The sequence below is a fragment of the Leptinotarsa decemlineata genome, unplaced genomic scaffold (genome assembly GCF_025532065.1).
Source record: "Leptinotarsa decemlineata unplaced genomic scaffold, Ldec_3_MD MMD2_tig00000576_RagTag_RagTag, whole genome shotgun sequence".
Classification (NCBI taxonomy): Eukaryota; Metazoa; Arthropoda; class Insecta; order Coleoptera; family Chrysomelidae; genus Leptinotarsa; species Leptinotarsa decemlineata.
The window spans coordinates 12,051,087-12,060,264 of record NW_027412551.1 but is presented as its reverse complement, the minus strand read 5'-3'; positions in this window follow the sequence as shown (position 1 = coordinate 12,060,264).

Here is a 9,178-nt window from a genome sequence, read left to right as displayed (position 1 = left end):
CTTCAACGAAAGTGGGAGTTTTTTGTACTCATTCAAACCTTTTTAAAATAAAGATTTCATCGTACTGGTCAAATTAGTTCGAGGAAGGTGGAATTTTTGACAGCTACTCGCTCTTGTTGAGTGATTTTGGATTTGAGATTTATAAAATATTGATTAACAAATGTCCATCATATTTGTATAACAAAATAAGATTTTGTAGCGATGTACACATTCTAAATTTGAGGTTTAAAGGGTTAATTTCTCCGCCGCCCCATCGAACCACTATATATCGACGATCCTTCAGTTATAATATAAATAGCTTGTACAATAATATTCCACAAAAATATAAAGTTAGTGAAGTTTCTTCATTTAAGTGCTGTTACAAAAAATATCTCATCGCTGCTCAATCATAAAGCTATTGATTTCATAGATTTTATACTTCTGAAAAATTTTCAGCAATAAATTTGACATGTTTTCTCTCTCTCTCTCTTTCCTCTCTCATCCCTCTTTTTTTCTCTCTTCCTTTTTCATTGTTTTTTCTCTCGTTTAGTTTTCTTTTCTTCAAGGCTAGAACTAAGATCAACAGTACCCTTCCGGTACATGTTGTTTCTAGCCTTATTTGTAATTTTTTTTATAGATTGTATATTTATTATATTTATATGGGACTACAAATAAATATTATTATTATTATTATATACAAGGCTATTCAAATTTGTACATGGGGATCTGGTGAACGATAAGAGATAGAGTGCCGGTTATATCATGGCAAAGTTGCGTATTTTAGAGACCTATTCAATGATGTGAAAAATTCGAATATAGCTCTTTTGGTTCTGGAGATATACAGGAAAAACCAAAAAATCCCAAATTATTTTTTTTGTCTATATATTCTTTATACGCAGACATATTGAAAATCTGTCCACATTTTGCTATTGGCACTTGATGTAGGCTATCAGAATATGTCCATGATTTTTTTATACAGGGTATCATCTGGCTCGGGCCACCCCCATCTTTGAGTTTTTAAATACGGACCTGTATTTTTTGTGTCGTAGACGTTCACTTCATAGTGAGAAATTGAAGTGAATTTTATATTTCGGGATGTTTGGGTAATATTCGAATATAATTGTGTGAATTATTCCCTTTTTGAATTACGGACCTGTAAATTGGTCGACTGAGTTGAATAAAAACAGAATATGTACCGTAGAGTTTTCCGAGAGTTTTTTTTTTGTCATTTTTAGGCACCTATTCATATTTTTTATTGCTCTGAGCGTTTTTTACAATGTACTTCGAATAGGAAAACCTTCTATGATTATCTGAAACATATCTACATCAAAAATATATAATGTGTTGTAATGATCAGAAAGAGAAATGATAGCAATAATTACTTCCGAAACGAACACTATAATTGTAATGAAAATTGAAATGAAGTAATTTATATACACAAAAAATTAATGGCGCAATAAATGTTCAACTTCGAGATATTTTTGAACTCGGTTTTTCAAATTATTTATTGCCCTTAACACACTTATGTGCTGCATTGTTGCGAAATCATTCAAAATCCTCAATCTCGAGTCTTCCACATTTTGTGTCTCTCTGTCAGCGTGAATCCTATTTTTCAATGTCCCCCATAGAAAATAGTCCAAAATAGTAAGATCTGGTGATCTTTCAGGCCATTATATTTGCCCAGTATTTGTCTCGAAATGGAAGAACTCCAATTCGAACATTTATTGGGCCATTAATTTTTTGTGTGAATAAATTACTTCATTTAAATTTTCATTACAATTAAGTGTTGATTTTGGATGTTAGTATTGCTATCATGTTTTTTTCTGCCAATCATAACACATATAAAATATTTAAGTTGTAGATATGTTTCAGATAATCAAAAAAGGTTTTTATATTCGAAGTTCATGGTGGAAAACGCTCAGAGCAATGGAAACATGAATAAATATGAATAGTTACTTAAAAATGAAAAACAACTCTCTAAAAACTTTATGGTACATAGGGTGACGTAAGAGTTGCTAATGTGTTCTTATTTAACTCAGTCAAGCAATTTTCAGGACCGTAATTTAAAAGGGAATAATCCACCCAATTATAAAAAATACAGGTCCGTATTTATAAATTCAAAGATGGGGGTGGCCCAAGTCAGATGACACCCTATATAAAAGAATCATGGACATATTCTGATAGCCCACATCAAGTGCCAATAGCAAAATGTGGACAGATTTTCAATATGTCTGCGAATAAAGAAGAATAAAGAAGATAATTTGGGATTTTTTGGTTTTTCCTGAATATCTACAGAACCAAAAGAGTTATATTCGGTTTTCCTACATCATTGTTGGTGGAGCGGAGTCCTTATAATAACTATTCGAGTCATCGCTTCGCTTGAAGGTATTTTTCCCATCAAGAAGCAGTATAGAATTGAAACACAACATCATTTTTGGTCCATTGTTTTGAATATAATAAAAGTAGTCACACTTTTGTACAATAACTCACAAACTTAGAGGTAGAATATCATGAAATTTCAACAGCTTTCCTTGGTAGGTAAGTACTAACTGAAAAAGCGTTGAATATAATAAGACTAACGCCATCTATATCTAAGGAGACTTTTCAACCCATGTAGTATATTCTCAGAGCAAGTGTTGCAAGTGTTGACTTGGGAATTTTTATTCGGATAGCGGTGTATATCAACGCTAGTAAAGTTGTCAGCAGGTATAATTGAAACTTAACTGTCTGAAAAAACTTCAATCTGGACAATGATGTTAAAAATTGATATAAATTGAAGCAACTTCATTGTTTTTCATGCATGCATCCAACTGAAATCGTGTCGAATATTCTCAGTGGGTATTTTATGTGGAAATGACAGACTAGGTACCTCTGTTGCCTTTGAGAAAATGAAATATTGATTTCAGTAACTTGTTGCTAACAACTAAAGACCGACATTGGAAGTGTATGCTTCTTGAATAACTCGGTATACGAGTAAAATATTGCCGATTCCTACATCGAATCGGCATTTTCAATTACCCAGCTCCGGTTTAACCACATCTCGGAATAAATGAAACAGCCTGCAAAAATCCGCTGACGCGAGTCTTTATTTTTAAAATAATATCCCGGAGATTATTCTGCTAGCGACTTGTTTTTATCCTCGAAGAAATGTTCGTAGATATTTCGTCGTGGATATAAACGTGAGTTTGTAGACAGTTTGGATCTGAATTATTAACTCTGACATTTCTTATAACATCTGGAAATGAACTCATCCAGAGAAAAATCCTGATGGATAAGTCTCGGAAAATCGGGTTTATATCGGGTAATTTGCGAAATCGTTAAGGTACAGTTATTTCATCAGGTTCGTTCAGCTCCAGTTAGCATATTCAAGAAACACGTCATTGGGAGATTTTCTATCAGTTCTATTCTATCTCTCTAGATGAATTTACCACTTTCAAAACTTTGGAATATATGGAGAATTCAAAAAAAAGTTAGTCGGTTTCACCGACATGCCAGTTGTTCATCTGAAATATGATATGTATATCAGATTTGATTTCTATTCCTTCGGCACACCTTATTAAGTTTCGTTCTGGAACAGAAGACTTTTGTTTTGATTCGTAGACTTTATTCTTTATTCAAGATGCTTTTACAATTTGAAGTACCTAAATTTCGAGTACCTGAGTAATTACCTAGCCGATTGCTATTAAATGTGTGCCTGAGTTTGGAAATAAATCAATAAACATCATCATAATTCTTTTCTCTTTTGAATGTAACACATCATAGTCATAATTGAACTCAATTTCGGTAGTTTCGAAAAATGCTTGAAAAATAGACTTATTCATTACCTAAACAAGAATGATGTCTTAAATGAATGTCAGGTTGGATTCAGAGAACGTAAATCAATAGAAAATGCTGTCTTTCAATTGGTACATTGTATATGGAATAATTTCAATATAGGCAAAACTGTCAAAACTGAAAGAATTTGTGAATCAAAACTGTGACATATTGAAATCTGTCTATGAACTGGATTCCTAATCGACGTTCTCTCTAGGCCATCGATATAAAGTACATCCTATTGTAGGTAATATCTTGAATTAGTTGAACAATCCAACGTCAATTTCTCTTCGACTATTACGCTCTCTTTCCATCAGGTTTCCTTCCTTCCAACTATTTGTATCATTTGTATTTACATTGAGTGTTTGCTTTGTTATGCAACAATGAAACCTCATATTATATGTATGTGTATACATATGTATATGTATATATATCAACGTTTAAGTTGTTTATATATTGATACTAAAACTCAAGCTCTTCATAGGTAGCTCAGCCTTCAAAATTGTTTATTTGTTATTCAATGTTATATCATCATCAAAATATGTAATTACCTTAATAAATAAGTTTAATTTATCTATCTATCCATCTATAGGTTCAAATCAAATCAGTTTATTTCCAGAGATTCTACAGCATGGAAACCTATCCGTGAAACCATATTCCTATCCGTGAAAACTTCAGATTTCATATTCGATACCTTAACGGGGAGATGAGGCCAACTAAGAAGAAGAAGAACTCAGGTAAAACTCAACAACATTTAAGTAGTAGGTAGTAGAGAGTTTATGGACACTCTATAACTGAACACGTAACGAATACAGTTTTACCAGTATAGTAAGAAGTGACTTGAGCAAGGTCAACAAAACTTCTGAACCCGAAATAGCACACCTAGATAATGACAAATGAGATTTTGTCGAAACGTCGGTGAAATTAAAGATAATATCACATACACGGATCAAATACCCGAAAAACCAGTTCAGCATATATATATATATATATATATATATATATATATATATATATATATATATATATATATATATATATATATATATATATATATAGTTTTTTAACATTTTTTTTGAACTTATGATGCACTGTTTGGAACCTTTGGTGTAGTAATTATTATTACTGGAGTTTTTTCCCAACACCAAAACGTTATTTTTAACACCTCGACACGTGTTTTTCTATCACCAAGTGATCATCTTCAAAGAGGAAGATTAAAAGTAGAAATTAATGCGAGCTAACACTATTTATGCTATATAGATATCCCATACAGGTAAACCGTCCAGGCGCACCACCCATACATGTATACCAACCTAAATTAATTTTACAATTTTGCCTTATCTATTATTTAACAATATATGTTTATATAAAACATTTTTCAGCTATATAAAAATTTATTTCACAATATTGCCATTGCAAAAAAACCTATATAGCATAAATAGGGTTAGCTCGCATTAGTTTCAATCTTCCTCTTTGAAGATGATCATTCAGTGATCGAAACACGTGTCGAGGTGTTAGAAATAACGATTTTGTGTTGGAAAAAACTCCAGTAATATTCTTTTTTTTTGAAGGAATGCAGGTTTGATAGCTGTTTAAGAGAGATAGGTAGTTTGTTGTATAACTTGATGGGCATAATTAGAGGGCCGTTTGCTGCTTTCGTCAATTTATGGTGGGGAACAATAAAATTATAGTTAGATTTTAACGCGTATATCCTGTGGCGAGCCGAAGATTCTCTTGATTGAAATTTGTCGAAATGAGTTTTGATATAAACAACACAGTTGAATATATATAGTGAAATAATAGTTAGAATATTCAAATCGGTAAACAGCTCCCTACATGAGTCATCATATTTTTTCAAACACATTGTGCTCACTATCTTTTTTTGAGCTATTAGTAATTCGTTTATTCTTGTACAGTTACCAAAGTTGATCAGACAATAACTGAATGAAGATTGAATATAAGCATACCTAGTAATAGCTCTTCAATATATTCAATAGAACAAAATAACGTAGATTACGAATTACAAAACAATGTTTCGACATTTTACTCAAAATATGATCAATGTGCTTGTTCCAAGAGAGTTGAGCATCAATGTTCAAACCTAAAAATTTTACAGATGAGGTTTGTTGTATTGACTTGCTATTTATTTTGTCCAGAACACTGCGATCATTCTCATGTAGTAAAAAGACGATTGTATTAGTTTTTAAGCTGTTCAGAATGAGACCATTTTGAGAACAATATTTTTGCATATTAGCAACTGCTTGATTGGCCGGACTCGATAATCCCTCATAATCTGAACACTTCAGAGTGAAAAAAGAATCGTCGGCAAATTGCACTGTACAATGTTGACGATTACTGTTGTTGAGGTCATGTACGAATAAAAGAAAGAGAATAGGTCCTAGGACGCTACCCTGTGGAACACCGGTGGGAACGACACAGGTTCTAGAGTGGAAGGTCCTAGCCTGCAGTTTAACCGTCACAGTTTGCGTTCTGCAATTCAGATAAGATCTCAACCAATCCAGAGATGAGAATTAACTATCGTGGAAGATAAATATCCTAACTCTGGAAAGCACCTTCAACAGACTAAACTTTTCTCCATATGATAACTCTCCTGTGTAAAAATAAAAAGTCACAAGTTACTTTTTACGAACGCAAATGATTGTGGATCAGCTGCGTCTTGAAAATTCATAGTAATTCTGGAAAAGCACCCGAGTTTTCCTCACGTCCTCCCATTCCATCAGGATCCTATTTTATGGGTTGTAAAAGTATTGAAGCATTACACAATTTAATATGCACAGTGAAAGCAGGCAGGCATCGCTTTATAGTTGTGGTTTATGCTCGTTTTATGTCGGCGTAAAATATTAGAATATCATAAATAAACGTCCTGGCAGTTTTCTGAGTTATGTGTGGAATCTAAATACAGACTGGAATGACAATACCAGAGAGATTACGTTTATCCGGAGATACACGGTGAGAGAAACCAAATTCATTGGAACAAATCATTGAAGATGGAAATTCAATGTCATATAAATCAGGAATATGGGCCAAACGGAGGGAATATTTTCCTGAAGAATGAAAGGAAATATGAGTAGTTTCTTGAGTGTGAAAACCATGTTAGGTCTAAGGTGAGTATGTCTTTTCGAACCTCCACCGCAACCCGCAACCCCAAATAAACCCAGCTTCTTAACCAATTAAGACGTTGCTCGATAGGAGCCAAGAGCTTCCAACGCCGCATGACTGTACGAGACTATTTTTATTGAATTGTATATGAAGTTGGATTCTTTCAATCTCTCCGCACCCAATTCAATAGCGTGAATTACCTCTTGAAATACAGTCGTATATGTTCCTAGGCAGGTTGATATCTCTGTCCTGGATCTGCGACTGAAAACACCTGCACTAGAACCGGAAGGTGTTTTTGATCCATTAGTGAACCACCAAGTATCTGCTCTTAATATTTCATTCTCTGGGAGGATCCCGTCCTTTCCACTCGGGAATAGTACTTTATAGAGGTTCGTGAAGTTTGAGTTTGGTTCAGAGAGAAAAAAGAGGTCAATATTCCTTGTTTGGCTCATATCATGGATAAATTATTCAATAATAATAATACTAATAATGTTTATTTCTATGCATAAAATACCCGCACATGTGGAAATTTGAAAAACAAATCAATGAAGCTGGAACCGCAAAATTGTTGGCGGCCCGAAATAGATCATTTTCCTCACGCTTGAAAGCTATCGATTGTCACTCGCATACATGAAGAGGAAAGAAAAACATTGAAGAAGAGACTGAAGGTATTTCAAAAAAATTTCATCTCTTGTCTGCTTCACAGTATGGCTTCAGGGAACATAGGTTCATCCAGGTTATTTGTCACGTTTTATCTACGTATATCTGGATCGAGGGACACCATCGTTATGTGTCTTTCTGAAATTATCAAAGGCATTCAATATACCGTTGACTATAGAATATTCTTGATTACCCTGTATGATATTGGTATCAGAGGTGGAGCCTACAATTCATCCAAGAATTATTCAACCAATAGGAAACAGAAAAGTATGAATCGACAATGTGAGAGGTCCAAAAAACCAACAACGTGCGGAGTCCTTCATAAGATGATTCCAGGGCCCGTGTTATCCACAACATAATATGGATAAACTTTTCCCACAGAAAAAAATGGACAAATACACTGTTGCAGGATATTGGTATGAATTGAATGTCAACTCAGAAGATGAGTTGCAAGAAATGGTCTTTTGTAGGTATGATCTTATGTAGGTAGTTAGAAGAAGACACATAACAAAACACATCAGTCAGATGATCAACCACGCTGGACCTATTACTAACCATTAAGTTATCGAGAAACTCTTTTCGACTTCGATCTGATCATTCAACTAGATCAAAAAATGAAACCTGTGAAAAAATAACTTACATGAGTGTACTTCTGGATTTACCAGATTTATAAAATTATTGAAGAACTGTCAGAAATTCCTGCAACAGTTCATGTTCATGTTTTTCCCAAATGCGTATAAGAGAAATCTGCGAAGTGGAACCCGAATATATCTCTCCAGATCAAGATAGACCCCATGGTAGATGTTTCTTTTGCGGCAAGAATAGTCACAAAACAAAATATGAATGTACCCAGTGTAGCAGATTTTTGTATCTAGAATATATTATCGCTCTGCGTCGGACTTGGTTTTGGCAACTCTGAAGAAATTACACTAGTTGTTCATGGTTTCCATCATATTATTATAAATTATGATAAAATAATAGATTCACCACTAACATTATGTATTTTCATAAAAGAAATCAGTTCCTGAGTACGACAAGACAAATAAAAATAGACCGATATTAGTACTGATGTTATTAAATCATGTTAGTAGCGGAAGGTTGAAAAAATGAGTTGAAAGAATAAGCAACATCTATCATTGCTACGGATAGCAATGATATATTATGGTTTTCAATTATTACTAGCTTTTTTCCAGGTTCTAGGAAATATTTGTTTTTTTCTGAAAAATAAGAAGGGTATTTATTGCTATATGAAGAAGAATGATGAAAATGTCAAGTGAAGTGAACTTCATGAGAATTCACGATATGAATACTACAACAAATCGACAACAGTTTGACTATATTTCCATAGAATATTTTGAGGTGCTCATCAACAAATTGGAAACAAGCATACGTCATATCGAACAGTGGAAAGCAATTTCCTTTAAAACCCTTTCGTGTAATATCTGACACTTTCATATTTATTTTCACCCTTGTATGGTGCCACCAAACCCCCTAAGAGAGTATTCTGACATTCGAAACTTATATAGCATTATTAAAATGTGCGTGTTCATCGGATTCTCTTAGGAATAGCACGATCTGAATTTCGCGTCTGAATTCTCTGGATGTT